General features: G+C 43.3%; 12 non-coding genes across 12 annotated transcripts; all 12 read right to left on the bottom strand.

Annotated features, from left to right (window-relative positions):
* Window positions 1-171: 171 nt before the first annotated feature.
* Window positions 172-362, bottom strand: LOC141219490 (U2 spliceosomal RNA). The gene has a single exon (XR_012287963.1). It is a non-coding gene; the product is annotated as a U2 spliceosomal RNA (small nuclear RNA).
* Window positions 363-1,483: 1,121 nt separating this feature from the next.
* LOC141219542 (U2 spliceosomal RNA) lies at window positions 1,484-1,674 on the bottom strand. Its single transcript, XR_012288005.1, has one exon. It is a non-coding gene; the product is annotated as a U2 spliceosomal RNA (small nuclear RNA).
* A 1,069-nt stretch (window positions 1,675-2,743) lies between these two features.
* LOC141219508 (U2 spliceosomal RNA) lies at window positions 2,744-2,934 on the bottom strand. Its single transcript, XR_012287981.1, has one exon. It is a non-coding gene; the product is annotated as a U2 spliceosomal RNA (small nuclear RNA).
* Window positions 2,935-4,050: 1,116 nt separating this feature from the next.
* Window positions 4,051-4,239, bottom strand: LOC141219509 (U2 spliceosomal RNA). Its single transcript, XR_012287982.1, has one exon. It is a non-coding gene; the product is annotated as a U2 spliceosomal RNA (small nuclear RNA).
* Window positions 4,240-5,358: 1,119 nt separating this feature from the next.
* On the bottom strand, window positions 5,359-5,549 carry LOC141219541 (U2 spliceosomal RNA). The gene has a single exon (XR_012288004.1). It is a non-coding gene; the product is annotated as a U2 spliceosomal RNA (small nuclear RNA).
* A 1,124-nt stretch (window positions 5,550-6,673) lies between these two features.
* LOC141219539 (U2 spliceosomal RNA) lies at window positions 6,674-6,864 on the bottom strand. Its single transcript, XR_012288003.1, has one exon. It is a non-coding gene; the product is annotated as a U2 spliceosomal RNA (small nuclear RNA).
* A 1,122-nt stretch (window positions 6,865-7,986) lies between these two features.
* On the bottom strand, window positions 7,987-8,177 carry LOC141219488 (U2 spliceosomal RNA). Its single transcript, XR_012287961.1, has one exon. It is a non-coding gene; the product is annotated as a U2 spliceosomal RNA (small nuclear RNA).
* A 1,123-nt stretch (window positions 8,178-9,300) lies between these two features.
* On the bottom strand, window positions 9,301-9,491 carry LOC141219538 (U2 spliceosomal RNA). Its single transcript, XR_012288002.1, has one exon. It is a non-coding gene; the product is annotated as a U2 spliceosomal RNA (small nuclear RNA).
* Window positions 9,492-10,613: 1,122 nt separating this feature from the next.
* LOC141219480 (U2 spliceosomal RNA) lies at window positions 10,614-10,804 on the bottom strand. The gene has a single exon (XR_012287953.1). It is a non-coding gene; the product is annotated as a U2 spliceosomal RNA (small nuclear RNA).
* A 1,121-nt stretch (window positions 10,805-11,925) lies between these two features.
* On the bottom strand, window positions 11,926-12,116 carry LOC141219487 (U2 spliceosomal RNA). The gene has a single exon (XR_012287960.1). It is a non-coding gene; the product is annotated as a U2 spliceosomal RNA (small nuclear RNA).
* A 1,103-nt stretch (window positions 12,117-13,219) lies between these two features.
* Window positions 13,220-13,410, bottom strand: LOC141219537 (U2 spliceosomal RNA). Its single transcript, XR_012288001.1, has one exon. It is a non-coding gene; the product is annotated as a U2 spliceosomal RNA (small nuclear RNA).
* A 1,123-nt stretch (window positions 13,411-14,533) lies between these two features.
* On the bottom strand, window positions 14,534-14,721 carry LOC141219516 (U2 spliceosomal RNA). Its single transcript, XR_012287989.1, has one exon. It is a non-coding gene; the product is annotated as a U2 spliceosomal RNA (small nuclear RNA).
* Window positions 14,722-19,980: the final 5,259 nt, after the last annotated feature.

The following is a 19,980-nucleotide window of genomic DNA, read 5'->3' as shown; positions in this document are numbered from 1 at the left end:
AAGTTGAACCAAAATGAGCTTGTCATCTGGCTTCTGCAACTTTTAACATGAAAAATCCAATGAGGAGAAGAAAAGCAAAGCCAAAGAGTCCATCCCAAAATCCGACAAACAAGCAAAATGAACAAAAAGCATTGAATTCAATTCTTTCTGATTTTAGAAACTGCATTAAAGAAGGGGTGCACCGGTCCTGGAGATACTGCAATACCAGGTCAATGCGTGGAATGGACAGAGCAAGCTCTTTTTCCATCTCCCTGTTCTAAAAATCCATTTAATATATGGTCCCCAGATAGGGGACGTATCAGATATTAAACTGATAAGAACAGATACTACACTTGATCTTAGCCAAAAGGCCGAGAAGCGATAACCAGAATTGGTTTCCGACTACGGTGCCACCCAAGGATTCTGAAAAGTCCATTTGTGGAGATGGCCACCTGGACTCCCGTTAAGAAGACATGCTGTCAACCTCTAGATCCCTCACATGCCTGCACTTTTCGGCTTGCTGCTGCTGCAATCCACGCGTTTTAGATCTGCATAACTCCACCTCTTTTAGCACAGTACCCTCAACCCCCGGCTGTTCCCACCCGCCTCAACACCGTTGGAAGGGAGGAGAACCAATTAAGGCGGGGGGGGGGGTGGAACGAGCAGCCGTCTACCCTTAGCAGGAGGGTTGCTGATTAAGTACCTCTCCTGCTGCTGCTGCTGCTGGCTGTCCAGCAGCAGACTGAAGGTGGCTGCTGCTGTGCGCAGGTATATAAAGGCTCAGAGCCTATTATGACACGCGCAGCCAGCGTTCCATTGCCACATTCCGTCTACTGCAGGCGGGATACCTGGATGGCTGAATGTCACTGAGAAGCTCACAGAGACCGCCATAAGCAACAGTTTAAAAGAATGCCACAGACTAATCAACCAAACTTTTTGGGTTGGTTTCTCTTTTATAGTCTGCAGGCATTAAATGAAAGAAGTCAGTGTTCCAGCAGAGGGAGACAACGTTTCAGAAAAGGCATTGTAGCAAACCAAAAAAGAAATTTTAAGCGCAGCAGAGTAACCAGCTCACATACCTGTTAGCTCAGGTGAGTTTAAAAGGCTGCTGTTGATAACAAGGGCATTTGCTAAATAGATGGTGTGTGTGCAACAATATACTGAAAGGTCAATTATATTGTGCAGCTTATCTCACCACCTGTAGTTATTTAGGTGAAAGCTCCAAAATGCTTGCCTAATATGTCTGTTTATCCAAAAGGAAGTATAGAGGGAGAGCTAGATAGATAGCATTGCATTACATTACATTACATGGCAATGCAATGCACAGTTGCTGAAGTTGAACCAAAATGAGCTTGTAATCTGGCTTCTGCAACTTTTAACATGAAAAATCCAATGAGGAGAAGAAAAGCAAAGCCAAAGAGTCCATCCCAAAATCCGACAAACAAGCAAAATGAACAAAAAGCATTGAATTCAATTCTTTCTGATTTTAGAAACTGCATTAAAGAAGGGGTGCACCGGTCCTGGAGATACTGCAATACCAGGTCAATGCGTGGAGTGGACAGAGCAAGCTCTTTTTCCATCTCCCTGTTCTAAAAATCCATTTAATATATGGTCCCCAGATAGGGGACGTATCAGATATTAAACTGATAAGAACAGATACTACACTTGATCTTAGCCAAAAGGCCGAGAAGCGATAACCAGAATTGGTTTGCGACTACGGTGCCACCCAAGGATTCTGAAAAGTCCATTTGTGGAGATGGCCACCTGGACTCCCGTTAAGAAGACATGCTGTCAACCTCTAGATCCCTCACATGCCTGCACTTTCTCCACCTCTTTTAGCACAGTACCCTCAACCCCCGGCTGTTCCCACCCGCCTCAACACCATTGGAAGGGAGGAGAACCAATTAAGGCGGGGGGGGTGGAACGAGCAGCTGTCTACCCTTAGCAGGAGGGTTGCTGATTAATTACCTCTCTGCTGCTGCTGCTGCTGGCTGTCCAGCAGCAGACTGAAGGTGGCTGCTGCTGTGCGCAGGTATATAAAGGCTCAGAGCCTATTATGACACGCGCAGCCAGCGTTCCATTGCCACATTCCGTCTACTGCAGGCGGGATACCTGATGGCTGAATGTCACTGAGAAGCTCACAGAGACCGCCATAAGCAACAGTTTAAAAGAATGCCACAGACTAATCAACCAAACTTTTTGGGTTGGTTTCTCTTTATATAGTCTGCATGCATTAATGAAAGAAGTCAGTGTTCCAGCAGAGGGAGACAACGTTCAGAAAAGGCATTGTAGCAAACCAAAAAGAAATTTTAAGCGCAGCAGAGTAACCAGCTCACATACCTGTTAGCTCAGGTGAGTTTTAAAAGGCTGCTGTTGATAACAAGGGCATTTGCTAAATAGATGGTGTGTGTGCAACAATATACTGAAAGGTCAATTATATTGTGCAGCTTATCTCACCACCTGTAGTTATTTAGGTGAAAGCTCCAAAATGCTTGCCTAATATGTCTGTTTATCCAAAGGAAGTATAGAGGGAGAGCTAGATAGATAGCATTGCATTACATTACATTACATGGCAATGCAATGCACAGTTGCTGAAGTTGAACCAAAATGAGCTTGTCATCTGGCTTCTGCAACTTTTAACATGAAAAATGCAATGAGGAGAAGAAAAGCAAAGCCAAAGAGTCCATCCCAAAATCCGACAAACAAGCAAAATGAACAAAAAGCATTGATTCAATTCTTTCTGATTTTAGAAACTGCATTAAAGAAGGGGTGCACCGGTCCTGGAGATACTGCAATACCAGGTCAATGCGTGGAGTGACAGAGCAAGCTCTTTTTTCCATCTCCCTGTTCTAAAAATCCATTTAATATATGGTCCCCAGATAGGGGACGTATCAGATATTAAACTGATAAGAACAGATACTACACTTGATCTTAGCCAAAAGGCCGAGAAGCGATAACCAGAATTGGTTTCCGACTACGGTGCCACCCAAGGATTATGAAAAGTCCATTTGTGGAGATGGCCACCTGGGACTCCCGTTAAGAAGACATGCTGTCAACCTCTAGATCCCTCACATGCCTGCCACTTTTCGGCTTGCTGCTGCTGCAATCCACGCGTTTTAGATCTGCATAACTCCACCTCTTTTAGCACAGTACCCTCAACCCCGGATGTTCCCACCCGCCTCAACACCGTTGGAAGGGAGGAGAACCAACTAAGGCGGGGGGGGGGGGGAACGAGCAGCTGTCTACCCTTAGCAGGAGGGTTGCTGATTAATTACCTCTCCTGCTGCTGCTGCTGCTGGCTGTCCAGCAGCAGACTGAAGGTGGCTGCTGCTGTGCGCAGGTATATAAAGGCTCAGAGCCTATTATGACACGCGCAGGCCAGCGTTCCATTGCCACATTCCGTCTACTGCAGGCGGGATACCTGGATGGCTGAATGTCACTGAGAAGCTCACAGAGACCGCCATAAGCAACAGTTTAAAAGAATGCCACAGACTAATCAACCAAACTTTTTGGGTTGGTTTCTCTTTTATAGTCTGCAGGCATTAAATGAAAGAAGTCAGTGTTCCAGCAGAGGGAGACAACGTTTCAGAAAAGGCATTGTAGCAAACCAAAAAGAAATTTAAGCGCAGCAGAGTAACCAGCTCACATACCTGTTAGCTCAGGTGAGTTTAAAAGGCTGCTGTTGATAACAAGGGCATTTGCTAAATAGATGGTGTGTGTGCAACAATATACTGAAAGGTCAATTATATTGTGCAGCTTATCTCACCACCTGTAGTTATTTAGGTGAAAGCTCCAAAATGCTGCCTAATATGTCTGTTTATCCAAAGGAAGTATAGAGGGAGAGCTAGATAGATAGCATTGCATTACATTACATTACATGGCAATGCAATGCACAGTTGCTGAAGTTGAACCAAAATGAGCTTGTCATCTGGCTTCTGCAACTTTTACATGAAAAATCCAATGAGGAGAAGAAAGCAAAGCCAAAGAGTCCATCCCAAAATCCGACAAACAAGCAAAATGAACAAAAAGCATTGAATTCAATTCTTTCTGATTTTAGAAACTGCATTAAAGAAGGGGTGCACCGGTCCTGGAGATACTGCAATACCAGGTCAATGCGTGGAGTGGACAGAGCAAGCTCTTTTTCCATCTCCCTGTTCTAAAAATCCATTTAATATATGGTCCCAGATAGGGACGTATCAGATATTAAACTGATAAGAACAGATACTACACTTGATCTTAGCCAAAAGGCCGAGAAGCGATAACCAGAATTGGTTTCCGACTACGGTGCCACCCAAGGATTCTGAAAAGTCCATTTGTGAGATGGCCACCTGGACTCCGTTAAGAAGACATGCTGTCAACCTCTAGATCCCTCACATGCCTGCACTTTTCGGCTTGCTGCTGCTGCAATCCACGCGTTTTAGATCTGCATAACTCCACCTCTTTTAGCACAGTACCCTCAACCCGGCTGTTCCCACCCGCCTCAACACCGTTGGAAGGAGGAGAACCAATTAAGGCGGGGGGGGGGGGGGTGGAACGAGCAGCTGTCTACCCTTAGCAGGAGGGTTGCTGATTAATTACCTCTCCTGCTGCTGCTGCTGCTGGCTGTCCAGCAGCAGACTGAAGGTGGCTGCTGCTGTGCGCAGGTATATAAAGGCTCAGAGCCTATTATGACACGCGCAGCCAGCGTTCCATTGCCACATTCCGTCTACTGCAGGCGGGATACCTGGATGGCTGAATGTCACTGAGAAGCTCACAGAGACCGCCATAAGCAACAGTTTAAAAGAATGCCACAGACTAATCAACCAAACTTTTTGGGTTGGTTTCTCTTTTATAGTCTGCAGGCATTAAATGAAAGAAGTCAGTGTTCCAGCAGAGGGAGACAACGTTTCAGAAAAGGCATTGTAGCAAACCAAAAAAGAAATTTTAAGCGCAGCAGAGTAACCAGCTCACATACCTGTTAGCTCAGGTGAGTTTAAAAGGCTGCTGTTGATAACAAGGGCATTTGCTAAATAGATGGTGTGTGTGCAACAATATACTGAAAGGTCAATTATATTGTGCAGCTTATCTCACCACCTGTAGTTATTTAGGTGAAAGCTCCAAAATGCTTGCCTAATATGTCTGTTTATCCAAAAGGAAGTATAGAGGGAGAGCTAGATAGATAGCATTGCATTACATTACATTACATGGCAATGCAATGCACAGTTGCTGAAGTTGAACCAAAATGAGCTTGTCATCTGGCTTCTGCAACTTTTAACATGAAAAATCCAATGAGGAGAAGAAAAGCAAAGCCAAAGAGTCCATCCCAAAATCCGACAAACAAGCAAAATGAACAAAAAGCATTGAATTCAATTCTTTCTGATTTTAGAAACTGCATTAAAGAAGGGGTGCACCGGTCCTGGAGATACTGCAATACCAGGTCAATGCGTGGAGTGGACAGAGCAAGCTCTTTTTCCATCTCCCTGTTCTAAAAATCCATTTAATATATGGTCCCCAGATAGGGGACGTATCAGATATTAAACTGATAAGAACAGATACTACACTTGATCTTAGCCAAAAGGCCGAGAAGCGATAACCAGAATTGGTTTCCGACTACGGTGCCACCCAAGGATTCTGAAAAGTCGATTTGTGGAGATGGCCACCTGGACTCCCGTTAAGAAGACATGCTGTCAACCTCTAGATCCCTCACATGCCTGCACTTTTCGGCTTGCTGCTGCTGCAATCCACGCGTTTTAGATCTGCATAACTCCACCTCTTTTAGCACAGTACCCTCAACCCCCGGCTGTTCCCACCCGCCTCAACACCGTTGGAAGGGAGGAGAACCAATTAAGGCGGGGGGGGGGGGGGTGGAACGAGCAGCTGTCTACCCTTAGCAGGAGGGTTGCTGATTAATTACCTCTCCTGCTGCTGCTGCTGCTGGCTGTCCAGCAGCAGACTGAAGGTGGCTGCTGCTGAGCGCAGGTATATAAAGGCTCAGAGCCTATTATGACACGCGCAGCCAGCGTTCCATTGCCACATTCCGTCTACTGCAGGCGGGATACCTGGATGGCTGAATGTCACTGAGAAGCTCACAGAGACCGCCATAAGCAACAGTTTAAAAGAATGCCACAGACTAATCAACCAAACTTTTTGGGTTGGTTTCTCTTTTATAGTCTGCAGGCATTAAATGAAAGAAGTCAGTGTTCCAGCAGAGGGAGACAACGTTTCAGAAAAGGCATTGTAGCAAACCAAAAAAGAAATTTTAAGCGCAGCAGAGTAACCAGCTCACATACCTGTTAGCTCAGGTGAGTTTAAAAGGCTGCTGTTGATAACAAGGGCATTTGCTAAATAGATGGTGTGTGTGCAACAATATACTGAAAGGTCAATTATATTGTGCAGCTTATCTCACCACCTGTAGTTATTTAGGTGAAAGCTCCAAAATGCTTGCCTAATATGTCTGTTTATCCAAAAGGAAGTATAGAAGGAGAGCTAGATAGATAGCATTGCATTACATTACATTACATGGCAATGCAATGCACAGTTGCTGAAGTTGAACCAAAATGAGCTTGTCATCTGGCTTCTGCAACTTTTAACATGAAAAATCCAATGAGGAGAAGAAAAGCAAAGCCAAAGAGTCCATCCCAAAATCCGACAAACAAGCAAAATGAACAAAAAGCATTGAATTCAATTCTTTCTGATTTTAGAAACTGCATTAAAGAAGGGGTGCACCGGTCCTGGAGATACTGCAATACCAGGTCAATGCGTGGAGTGGACAGAGCAAGCTCTTTTTCCATCTCCCTGTTCTAAAAATCCATTTAATATATGGTCCCCAGATAGGGGACGTATCAGATATTAAACTGATAAGAACAGATACTACACTTGATCTTAGCCAAAAGGCCGAGAAGCGATAACCAGAATTGGTTTCCGACTACGGTGCCACCCAAGGATTCTGAAAAGTCCATTTGTGGAGATGGCCACCTGGACTCCCGTTAAGAAGACATGCTGTCAACCTCTAGATCCCTCACATGCCTGCACTTTTCGGCTTGCTGCTGCTGCAATCCACGCGTTTTAGATCTGCATAACTCCACCTCTTTTAGCACAGTACCCTCAACCCCCGGCTGTTCCCACCCGCCTCAACACCGTTGGAAGGGAGGAGAACCAATTAAGGCGGGGGTGGGGGGTGGAACGAGCAGCTGTCTACCCTTAGCAGGAGGGTTGCTGATTAATTCCCTCTCCTGCTGCTGCTGCTGCTGGCTGTCCAGCAGCAGACTGAAGGTGGCTGCTGCTGTGCGCAGGTATATAAAGGCTCAGAGCCTATTATGACACGCGCAGCCAGCGTTCCATTGCCACATTCCGTCTACTGCAGGCGGGATACCTGGATGGCTGAATGTCACTGAGAAGCTCACAGAGACCGCCATAAGCAACAGTTTAAAAGAATGCCACAGACTAATCAACCAAACTTTTTGGGTTGGTTTCTCTTTTATAGTCTGCAGGCATTAAATGAAAGAAGTCAGTGTTCCAGCAGAGGGAGACAACGTTTCAGAAAAGGCATTGTAGCAAACCAAAAAAGAAATTTTAAGCGCAGCAGAGTAACCAGCTCACATACCTGTTAGCTCAGGTGAGTTTAAAAGGCTGCTGTTGATAACAAGGGCATTTGCTAAATAGATGGTGTGTGTGCAACAATATACTGAAAGGTCAATTATATTGTGCAGCTTATCTCACCACCTGTAGTTATTTAGGTGAAAGCTCCAAAATGCTTGCCTAATATGTCTGTTTATCCAAAAGGAAGTATAGAGGGAGAGCTAGATAGATAGCATTGCATTACATTACATTACATGGCAATGCAATGCACAGTTGCTGAAGTTGAACCAAAATGAGCTTGTCATCTGGCTTCTGCAACTTTTAACATGAAAAATCCAATGAGGAGAAGAAAAGCAAAGCCAAAGAGTCCATCCCAAAATCCGACAAACAAGCAAAATGAACAAAAAGCATTGAATTCAATTCTTTCTGATTTTAGAAACTGCATTAAAGAAGGGGTGCACCGGTCCTGGAGATACTGCAATACCAGGTCAATGCGTGGAATGGACAGAGCAAGCTCTTTTTCCATCTCCCTGTTCTAAAAATCCATTTAATATATGGTCCCCAGATAGGGGACGTATCAGATATTAAACTGATAAGAACAGATACTACACTTGATCTTAGCCAAAAGGCCGAGAAGCGATAACCAGAATTGGTTTCCGACTACGGTGCCACCCAAGGATTCTGAAAAGTCCATTTGTGGAGATGGCCACCTGGACTCCCGTTAAGAAGACATGCTGTCAACCTCTAGATCCCTCACATGCCTGCACTTTTCGGCTTGCTGCTGCTGCAATCCACGCGTTTTAGATCTGCATAACTCCACCTCTTTTAGCACAGTACCCTCAACCCCCGGCTGTTCCCACCCGCCTCAACACCGTTGGAAGGGAGGAGAACCAATTAAGGCGGGGGGGGGGGGGTGGAACGAGCAGCTGTCTACCCTTAGCAGGAGGGTTGCTGATTAATTACCTCTCCTGCTGCTGCTGCTGCTGGCTGTCCAGCAGCAGACTGAAGGTGGCTGCTGCTGAGCGCAGGTATATAAAGGCTCAGAGCCTATTATGACACGCGCAGCCAGCGTTCCATTGCCACATTCCGTCTACTGCAGGCGGGATACCTGGATGGCTGAATGTCACTGAGAAGCTCACAGAGACCGCCATAAGCAACAGTTTAAAAGAATGCCACAGACTAATCAACCAAACTTTTTGGGTTGGTTTCTCTTTTATAGTCTGCAGGCATTAAATGAAAGAAGTCAGTGTTCCAGCAGAGGGAGACAACGTTTCAGAAAAGGCATTGTAGCAAACCAAAAAAGAAATTTTAAGCGCAGCAGAGTAACCAGCTCACATACCTGTTAGCTCAGGTGAGTTTAAAAGGCTGCTGTTGATAACAAGGGCATTTGCTAAATAGATGGTGTGTGTGCAACAATATACTGAAAGGTCAATTATATTGTGCAGCTTATCTCACCACCTGTAGTTATTTAGGTGAAAGCTCCAAAATGCTTGCCTAATATGTCTGTTTATCCAAAAGGAAGTATAGAAGGAGAGCTAGATAGATAGCATTGCATTACATTACATTACATGGCAATGCAATGCACAGTTGCTGAAGTTGAACCAAAATGAGCTTGTCATCTGGCTTCTGCAACTTTTAACATGAAAAATCCAATGAGGAGAAGAAAAGCAAAGCCAAAGAGTCCATCCCAAAATCCGACAAACAAGCAAAATGAACAAAAAGCATTGAATTCAATTCTTTCTGATTTTAGAAACTGCATTAAAGAAGGGGTGCACCGGTCCTGGAGATACTGCAATACCAGGTCAATGCGTGGAGTGGACAGAGCAAGCTCTTTTTCCATCTCCCTGTTCTAAAAATCCATTTAATATATGGTCCCCAGATAGGGGACGTATCAGATATTAAACTGATAAGAACAGATACTACACTTGATCTTAGCCAAAAGGCCGAGAAGCGATAACCAGAATTGGTTTCCGACTACGGTGCCACCCAAGGATTCTGAAAAGTCCATTTGTGGAGATGGCCACCTGGACTCCCGTTAAGAAGACATGCTGTCAACCTCTAGATCCCTCACATGCCTGCACTTTTCGGCTTGCTGCTGCTGCAATCCACGCGTTTTAGATCTGCATAACTCCACCTCTTTTAGCACAGTACCCTCAACCCCCGGCTGTTCCCACCCGCCTCAACACCGTTGGAAGGGAGGAGAACCAATTAAGGCGGGGGTGGGGGGTGGAACGAGCAGCTGTCTACCCTTAGCAGGAGGGTTGCTGATTAATTACCTCTCCTGCTGCTGCTGCTGCTGGCTGTCCAGCAGCAGACTGAAGGTGGCTGCTGCTGTGCGCAGGTATATAAAGGCTCAGAGCCTATTATGACACGCGCAGCCAGCGTTCCATTGCCACATTCCGTCTACTGCAGGCGGGATACCTGGATGGCTGAATGTCACTGAGAAGCTCACAGAGACCGCCATAAGCAACAGTTTAAAAGTATGCCACAGACTAATCAACCAAACTTTTTGGGTTGGTTTCTCTTTTATAGTCTGCAGGCATTAAATGAAAGAAGTCAGTGTTCCAGCAGAGGGAGACAACGTTTCAGAAAAGGCATTGTAGCAAACCAAAAAAGAAATTTTAAGCGCAGCAGAGTAACCAGCTCACATACCTGTTAGCTCAGGTGAGTTTAAAAGGCTGCTGTTGATAACAAGGGCATTTGCTAAATAGATGGTGTGTGTGCAACAATATACTGAAAGGTCAATTATATTGTGCAGCTTATCTCACCACCTGTAGTTATTTAGGTGAAAGCTCCAAAATGCTTGCCTAATATGTCTGTTTATCCAAAAGGAAGTATAGAGGGAGAGCTAGATAGATAGCATTGCATTACATTACATTACATGGCAATGCAATGCACAGTTGCTGAAGTTGAACCAAAATGAGCTTGTCATCTGGCTTCTGCAACTTTTAACATGAAAAATCCAATGAGGAGAAGAAAAGCAAAGCCAAAGAGTCCATCCCAAAATCCGACAAACAAGCAAAATTAACAAAAAGCATTGAATTCAATTCTTTCTGATTTTAGAAACTGCATTAAAGAAGAGGTGCACCGGTCCTGGAGATACTGCAATACCAGGTCAATGCGTGGAGTGGACAGAGCAAGCTCTTTTTCCATCTCCCTGTTCTAAAAATCCATTTAATATATGGTCCCCAGATAGGGGACGTATCAGATATTAAACTGATAAGAACAGATACTACACTTGATCTTAGCCAAAAGGCCGAGAAGCGATAACCAGAATTGGTTTCCGACTACGGTGCCACCCAAGGATTCTGAAAAGTCCATTTGTGGAGATGGCCACCTGGACTCCCGTTAAGAAGACATGCTGTCAACCTCTAGATCCCTCACATGCCTGCACTTTTCGGCTTGCTGCTGCTGCAATCCACGCGTTTTAGATCTGCATAACTCCACCTCTTTTAGCACAGTACCCTCAACCCCCGGCTGTTCCCACCCGCCTCAACACCGTTGGAAGGGAGGAGAACCAATTAAGGCAGGGGGGGGGGTGGAACGAGCAGCTGTCTACCCTTAGCAGGAGGGTTGCTGATTAATTACCTCTCCTGCTGCTGCTGCTGCTGGCTGTCCAGCAGCAGACTGAAGGTGGCTGCTGCTGTGCGCAGGTATATAAAGGCTCAGAGCCTATTATGACACGCGCAGCCAGCGTTCCATTGCCACATTCCGTCTACTGCAGGCGGGATACCTGGATGGCTGAATGTCACTGAGAAGCTCACAGAGACCGCCATAAGCAACAGTTTAAAAGAATGCCACAGACTAATCAACCAAACTTTTTGGGTTGGTTTCTCTTTTATAGTCTGCAGGCATTAAATGAAAGAAGTCAGTGTTCCAGCAGAGGGAGACAACGTTTCAGAAAAGGCATTGTAGCAAACCAAAAAAGAAATTTTAAGCGCAGCAGAGTAACCAGCTCACATACCTGTTAGCTCAGGTGAGTTTAAAAGGCTGCTGTTGATAACAAGGGCATTTGCTAAATAGATGGTGTGTGTGCAACAATATACTGAAAGGTCAATTATATTGTGCAGCTTATCTCACCACCTGTAGTTATTTAGGTGAAAGCTCCAAAATGCTTGCCTAATATGTCTGTTTATCCAAAAGGAAGTATAGAGGGAGAGCTAGATAGATAGCATTGCATTACATTACATTACATGGCAATGCAATGCACAGTTGCTGAAGTTGAACCAAAATGAGCTTGTCATCTGGCTTCTGCAACTTTTAACATGAAAAATCCAATGAGGAGAAGAAAAGCAAAGCCAAAGAGTCCATCCCAAAATCCGACAAACAAGCAAAATGAACAAAAAGCATTGAATTCAATTCTTTCTGATTTTAGAAACTGCATTAAAGAAGGGGTGCACCGGTCCTGGAGATACTGCAATACCAGGTCAATGCGTGGAATGGACAGAGCAAGCTCTTTTTCCATCTCCCTGTTCTAAAAATCCATTTAATATATGGTCCCCAGATAGGGGACGTATCAGATATTAAACTGATAAGAACAGATACTACACTTGATCTTAGCCAAAAGGCCGAGAAGCGATAACCAGAATTGGTTTCCGACTACGGTGCCACCCAAGGATTCTGAAAAGTCCATTTGTGGAGATGGCCACCTGGACTCCCGTTAAGAAGACATGCTGTCAACCTCTAGATCCCTCACATGCCTGCACTTTTCGGCTTGCTGCTGCTGCAATCCACGCGTTTTAGATCTGCATAACTCCACCTCTTTTAGCACAGTACCCTCAACCCCCGGCTGTTCCCACCCGCCTCAACACCGTTGGAAGGGAGGAGAACCAATTAAGGCGGGGGGGGTGGAACGAGCAGCTGTCTACCCTTAGCAGGAGGGTTGCTGATTAATTACCTCTCCTGCTGCTGCTGCTGCTGGCTGAAGGTGGCTGCTGCTGTGCGCAGGTATATAAAGGCTCAGAGCCTATTATGACACGCGCAGCCAGCGTTCCATTGCCACATTCCGTCTACTGCAGGCGGGATACCTGGATGGCTGAATGTCACTGAGAAGCTCACAGAGACCGCCATAAGCAACAGTTTAAAAGAATGCCACAGACTAATCAACCAAACTTTTTGGGTTGGTTTCTCTTTTATAGTCTGCAGGCATTAAATGAAAGAAGTCAGTGTTCCAGCAGAGGGAGACAACGTTTCAGAAAAGGCATTGTAGCAAACCAAAAAAGAAATTTTAAGCGCAGCAGAGTAACCAGCGCACATACCTGTTAGCTCAGGTGAGTTTAAAAGGCTGCTGTTGATAACAAGGGCATTTGCTAAATAGATGGTGTGTGTGCAACAATATACTGAAAGGTCAATTATATTGTGCAGCTTATCTCACCACCTGTAGTTATTTAGGTGAAAGCTCCAAAATGCTTGCCTAATATGTCTGTTTATCCAAAAGGAAGTATAGAGGGAGAGCTAGATAGATAGCATTGCATTACATTACATTACATGGCAATGCAATGCACAGTTGCTGAAGTTGAACCAAAATGAGCTTGTCATCTGGCTTCTGCAACTTTTAACATGAAAAATCCAATGAGGAGAAGAAAAGCAAAGCCAAAGAGTCCATCCCAAAATCCGACAAACAAGCAAAATGAACAAAAAGCATTGAATTCAATTCTTTCTGATTTTAGAAACTGCATTAAAGAAGGGGTGCACCGGTCCTGGAGATACTGCAATACCAGGTCAATGCGTGGAGTGGACAGAGCAAGCTCTTTTTCCATCTCCCTGTTCTAAAAATCCATTTAATATATGGTCCCCAGATAGGGGACGTATCAGATATTAAACTGATAAGAACAGATACTACACTTGATCTTAGCCAAAAGGCCGAGAAGCGATAACCAGAATTGGTTTCCGACTACGGTGCCACCCAAGGATTCTGAAAAGTCCATTTGTGGAGATGGCCACCTGGACTCCCATTAAGAAGACATGCTGTCAACCTCTAGATCCCTCACATGCCTGCACTTTTCGGCTTGCTGCTGCTGCAATCCACGCGTTTTAGATCTGCATAACTCCACCTCTTTTAGCACAGTACCCTCAACCCCCGGCTGTTCCCACCCGCCTCAACACCGTTGGAAGGGAGGAGAACCAATTAAGGCGGGGGGGGGGGGGTGGAACGAGCAGCTGTCTACCCTTAGCAGGAGGGTTGCTGATTAATTACCTCTCCTGCTGCTGCTGCTGCTGGCTGTCCAGCAGCAGACTGAAGGTGGCTGCTGCTGTGCGCAGGTATATAAAGGCTCAGAGCCTATTATGACACGCGCAGCCAGCGTTCCATTGCCACATTCCGTCTACTGCAGGCGGGATACCTGGATGGCTGAATGTCACTGAGAAGCTCACAGAGACCGCCATAAGCAACAGTTTAAAAGAATGCCACAGACTAATCAACCAAACTTTTTGGGTTGGTTTCTCTTTTATAGTCTGCAGGCATTAAATGAAAGAAGTCAGTGTTCCAGCAGAGGGAGACAACGTTTCAGAAAAGGCATTGTAGCAAACCAAAAAAGAAATTTTAAGCACAGCAGAGTAACCAGCTCACATACCTGTTAGCTCAGGTGAGTTTAAAAGGCTGCTGTTGATAACAAGGGCATTTGCTAAATAGATGGTGTGTGTGCAACAATATACTGAAAGGTCAATTATATTGTGCAGCTTATCTCACCACCTGTAGTTATTTAGGTGAAAGCTCCAAAATGCTTGCCTAATATGTCTGTTTATCCAAAAGGAATTATAGAGGGAGAGCTAGATAGATAGCATTGCATTACATTACATTACATGGCAATGCAATGCACAGTTGCTGAAGTTGAACCAAAATGAGCTTGTCATCTGGCTTCTGCAACTTTTAACATGAAAAATCCAATGAGGAGAAGAAAAGCAAAGCCAAAGAGTCCATCCCAAAATCCGACAAACAAGCAAAATGAACAAAAAGCATTGAATTCAATTCTTTCTGATTTTAGAAACTGCATTAAAGAAGGGGTGCACCGGTCCTGGAGATACTGCAATACCAGGTCAATGCGTGGAGTGGACAGAGCAAGCTCTTTTTCCATCTCCCTGTTCTAAAAATCCATTTAATATATGGTCCCCAGATAGGGGACGTATCAGATATTAAACTGATAAGAACAGATTTTTTTTTAATTTGGCTATCCCCTGCAGAGGGATAAAACCGTTTATTAAAACTTTAACAAATTACAAGCATAATTAGACAAATACCAAACGTTAAAAGACAAATGAAATTTACAAAACAAAAAAATACAAAGATTTTAAATAATTAGGTTCCTTTGGTCAACAAGCCATTTTTTGGAAATATGTACATTCTTCTTTTTGTCAATTAAATAATAAGTATACATTTCACATAAACATAAACTTAAAACATCATTCACTGATAAAACATCTTGTTTAAAAATAGCAATGTTGCGCGCTTTCCAGAGAGATGACTTGGCGCAGTTCACTGTCTTCCAAGCCATTGTGTACTGGTCCATTGTGGGGCATTCCATAAGTCCGTATAGCACAGTTTTATATGTAAAGTCCTTGAGGTCTGCCACCCTTTCCAGTAGGGGGAGCAGTCTTCTCCAGAAATCCTTTGCAAAATTACATGTCCATAATAGATGTTCCACTGTTTCCTCTTCTTGGCATCCGGCTCTTGGGCAGATGGCAGACCTCACAAATCCTCTTCTGTATTGGAATGCCCGGCAAGGAAGACAGCGGTGCATGCAACTCCAAGCCAGATCTCTCTGTTCATTAAAAAGATAAAAAACGTTAATCATTTTCCAGATAGACATAGATTTGTCATCATCATATCTGTCAACATTACATATTTCCTCACTTTTACGTATTTCTTTAATTAGTTTCTTACTATTTCTTAATTCCTCTATTTTCTTAGTCCCTAAATTAAAATCGGACACTATTTTCCTTAAAATCTCATAATGCGTCGACAAATTAAAAGCATGGGGCGCAGATATATTAACTTCATACCATCCAAACTTTCTCATAAAAAATCCTGTATTAAAACGCATAAAAAAGGACCAATAGTGATTCTTAAAAAGGGCATTAAAACAGTAAACGAACAGATGGATTAAAAGAAACCTATTAAAATCTGGAAAATCTTTACCACCTTTTACTTTTGATTTCATCATGATTTCTCTTTTCAGCTTTTCCATTTTTGAGTTCCAAAAGAAGGTAAAACAGGCTTTGGTTATCTTTTTTAAAACATTAACAGGCGGGGGGAAAACCATGCTAAGATACAATAAAAGAGGTAAAATCACCATCTTTAAAACCAATACTTTACCCTCCATTGTAAGTCTCCTCATGTTCCACATACATATTTTCGTATTTACTTTCTGTGTAACTGTTTCCCAACTATTATAACCATCATTATTTTCAGTGAATGATATACCTAAAATGGAAATGGATTCGGAGACATTAATTGGTACATCACGTAAAATCATCCCCCCAACACTTAAAATGTTACACTTATTAAAATTGATTTTAAAACCAGAAGCTAGACAAAAGGATTGCACTTGATGGAGAGTGGCCGTAAGTGATGGTGCATCTGTACACAAGACCGCCACGTCATCCATGTAACCTACAACCTTGGCCTCCAAACCACCGCTTCCAGGCAGAGGGACACCGCATATCTGTTTATTTTGGCGTATTGCACATAACATTGGTTCCAGTGCACAGATAAACAGTAGGGGGGACAGAGGGCATCCCTGTTTCACCCCTGACCGTAAAAATACCTCTTGTGTCTTAAAACCATTCACTAAAATCTTACTTGTACAATCCTTGTAAAATGCTTTAAGCGATAGTAAAAACCCTTCTGGTATGCCCATTTTCTCTAAAACTTTAAAAAGATAAAAGTGTGAGACACGGTCAAATGCTTTTTCAAAATCAATAGATAAAATCGCCATTTTCCCCTTTCTGTCTTTCACATCCTCAATACAGTCTTTCACTAAATTCAGATTGTCCCATATACTGCGCCCCGGCACCCCACACACTTGATTAGAATGAATAACTTTGCTGATGACTTCTTTTAGACGATTTGCACAAATTTTAGCCATTATTTTATAGTCACAATTTAAAAGTGTTATTGGTCTCCAGTTTTCTAATTTTGATTTATCGCCTTTTTTGTATAGGAGGGAGACTTCACCTTTCTTCCAGGAATTTAATAAAACCTTATTATTAAAAACCTCAGTAAACAAATAAAACAAATCATCTTTTAAAATATCATAAAAACATACATAAAATTCTATTGGGATGCCATCAGGACCAGGGACCTTTCCAGTTTTAAAACTTTTAATAGTTTTTAATACTTCTTGTTCCGTTAAAACTTGGGATAAAAACTCTTGGGATGCGGGATCTAAAACAGCCGTTAGTCCTTTCAGCGAATCATCCATTAATTTATTATCTATATTTTTTCCATGAAAAAGATTAGAAAAAAAAACCTCTACTTTACCCAGCATATTTTTTATATTATTCTCACCATCTATATGGTCAATTATCACTTTTTCTTTTTTATTTTTCCTAAAAAAATATCTGGAACACTTTTCATTTTCTTCTATATGTTGTACTCTAGAATGAAAAATTATCTCTTTTCCTTTTTGTTCTAGCCATTTTGAAATCTCTTCTTTTAAGTTTGAAATATCAAGTTGTACATCTATCCCATTGTCTCTGAGCTTAAATAATGTTTGTAGGCGGGTATTTAAAATTCTATATTCTTCATATTTTTCTTTGGCTCTACATATACTCTTTTTAATAAAAAAGTCTTTTATTTTTACTTTCATTCTATCCCACCATACACTCATAGTCTCATTTGTTTTTTTCCCTTTTCTACATTTCCTATAAAACTCAATAAAATCTGATAAAATCTGCGGGTCGGTTAAAAGGGATACGTTCATTTTCCAGCTTTTCTTACCACATTTTTTGTTGTCATTTACTTTTATGGTAAAGGATAAAAGTTTATGGTCTGAAAATATATTAGTTAAAACTTCACATTTGGCAGGTATTGTTTTGTCTGAACCAAAAATAAAATCAATCCTAGAGCTACAATTAGCATTGTTCCAAGTGAAACCGGCGTCCTCTGGGCTGTCACTATGACACTCTTTATATATGTCTATCAATTTAGCATCTTTGACTATATCATGTAGCATACCTGAGGTTTTATCGTAGTTCCTGCTTACAGAGCTGGAGCGCCGGTTTTCACCTTTTAAAACACAATTAAAATCCCCTGCTAAGATAAAAGGTTCAGAGTTATTAATAAATAAAGGTAAAAGATCAAGCATTTCGGCTCTTTCATTTTTCTCTGGGGATCCATAAAAATTTAAAAACTGCCATCTAATACCATCAATAAAAGCTTTCACTAATAAAATACGACCTGGTAAAATTTCCTGAATAAAATCAATTAAAACGTTCCCTTTAAAAAGTATGGCTACACCCGCTGATCCTGCAGCATTCGATCCGGACCAGACAGATGGCCCACACTTCCACTCATCTTTATATTTTTGATATGACATTTCATGTGGGATATTACATTCTTGCAGAAAAAATACAGATGCAGTAAAACACGTAAAAAAATTAAAAAGAGCAGTTCTTCTCGTGTTAGATTTTATGCCTCTCACGTTGAGGGAAATACCTTTGAGTTCAGCCATCATTAGAAAATGTAGAAATTTTACTTAGGTAACTAAGAGCAACGGATTTACCTGTCCGATGAACCTGATCAGACCACTGGGCTTGCGCCTCCCTCCTCATCTGATAGTATCGTCACGAGAGTCTCCGTGGAGGAGGAAAGATTACCACATTTATATAAACCCGACGCTACACTGGCATAGCTCGGAGGGCTGGCTGGCAGAACCCGCTGGGTCTCCATTGGCTGGCCATGCAGTTCCTCATCAGGTGGGTCCCCGAGGGGTTCCGCCGCCCCTGTTTGACCTGTAGAAGGTCGTCCTATAGGAGGAGGTTGCGCACAAGGCAGAGCCTCTGACTCTTCAGAGGCAGCAAGATCCCGGTCCCCACCTGTAGCAGCGGAGACCGAAACCCCTGAGGGTCCAGCGTCCACGTCCCCTTCTGAAGAAGTGTCCATCTGTTCACCTCCTGCTGCCTCCTCCGAACCACCCTTTTTCTTTTTCTTCGGACCCACCTTTATCCACTCAGCGCCCTCAGCCCTAGGAGACCCAGACTGGGCATGGGCTTCTGCGTCGGCCTTTTGCCGGTCCCTTTTGACCTTACCAGTAGTGCCCTTCTGCTCCTTCTCAGCCCTCCTTTTGGACTCTCGCAGGTCCTGCAGCCAGGTTTTGGGATTTGGTATTTTACCTGTCATAGACTCTGGAGACATTTCACTATTTGGTACGCCCTTATTGTCTCCAGAGGCTCCAGGTTGTTGTTCCTCCTCCTGAGGGGTGGTCTGATCTTTTGGTCCTTGGTCGGACGTCTTGGACTTTCCCTTTTGCTCATCTTCCCGAAATCTGTGAGGGCAAGAAAAATAAAAGTGACCTGGAGTCTGGCAAAAACTACATTTCTTTTCCTTAGGGCATTCTTTTGTCTCATGTTCTTCACTAGCACAATTTCTACATGATACATTACAGTTTTCTTTTGAATGACCATAGCGCCCACAATTTCTGCAATATACTGGCATCCCAGAAAAGAAGAAATCCCCATTTGTTTGTCCAATTTTAAAACGGGCAGGGGGAAGCCGTATACCACCTGGTGTATTTGGATCTCTTATACACTTCACAAGAAATTTCCACTTAGATGTCCATATGTTATATTCATTAAGTATCTTCCCAATACATTTAACACTTTTAAAATAAATTGCTAAAAATGACATAATTTCTGGAGCAGAAACAAAAGGCGAAAATACTTTTACGACAACAAGTCTTACCTCATCCAGGACGTGCTCAACAATTTGTATCCCTTTCAGAACAGGATTATTTTCAACTTTTTTTAACTTTTCTAGAACATCTCTGAAAATACCTTCTCCGGTGAATGTGATGTCATAGTCACCTCTTCTAGGATAATCCTGGATGGACAGAATTTCATTCCTCTGCACGCCAAGAAGGTTCCTGAGCACGTCCTGGACTACATACCCTAATTTCCTCATATCCGAGCCACCCGCCGTGAAGTGAACTCGGATAGAGTTTTTTAGCCTCGCATAAAGAGGCACGAGGTTAGGGTCAACCTCCATGGAAACCGCAACAAGGTTGCAAATTGCAGCCGCTTGCAATCTGCGCTCCCAGTGTTCTTGCAGCGAAAGACACCTGGAAGCTGGGGGATCGCAACACGTTACCCTGGGACTAAGCCCTCTCCCTAATAGCAGCAAGCAGGTTAAGTCCACCAAAGTGGACGATCCTGCCAGGCCAAGGAGAGGGGTACCCGAGTACCCTTCAACTACAATCTCCTGCAATAAAGCACTTGATCGTAGCCAAA

Source organism: Phyllobates terribilis, unplaced genomic scaffold (assembly GCF_046119375.1).
Source record: "Phyllobates terribilis strain yellow unplaced genomic scaffold, ASM4611937v1 Scaffold_274__1_contigs__length_2534360, whole genome shotgun sequence".
NCBI lineage: Eukaryota > Metazoa > Chordata > Amphibia > Anura > Dendrobatidae > Phyllobates > Phyllobates terribilis.
This window is presented reverse-complemented; position numbering and strand designations above follow the sequence as displayed.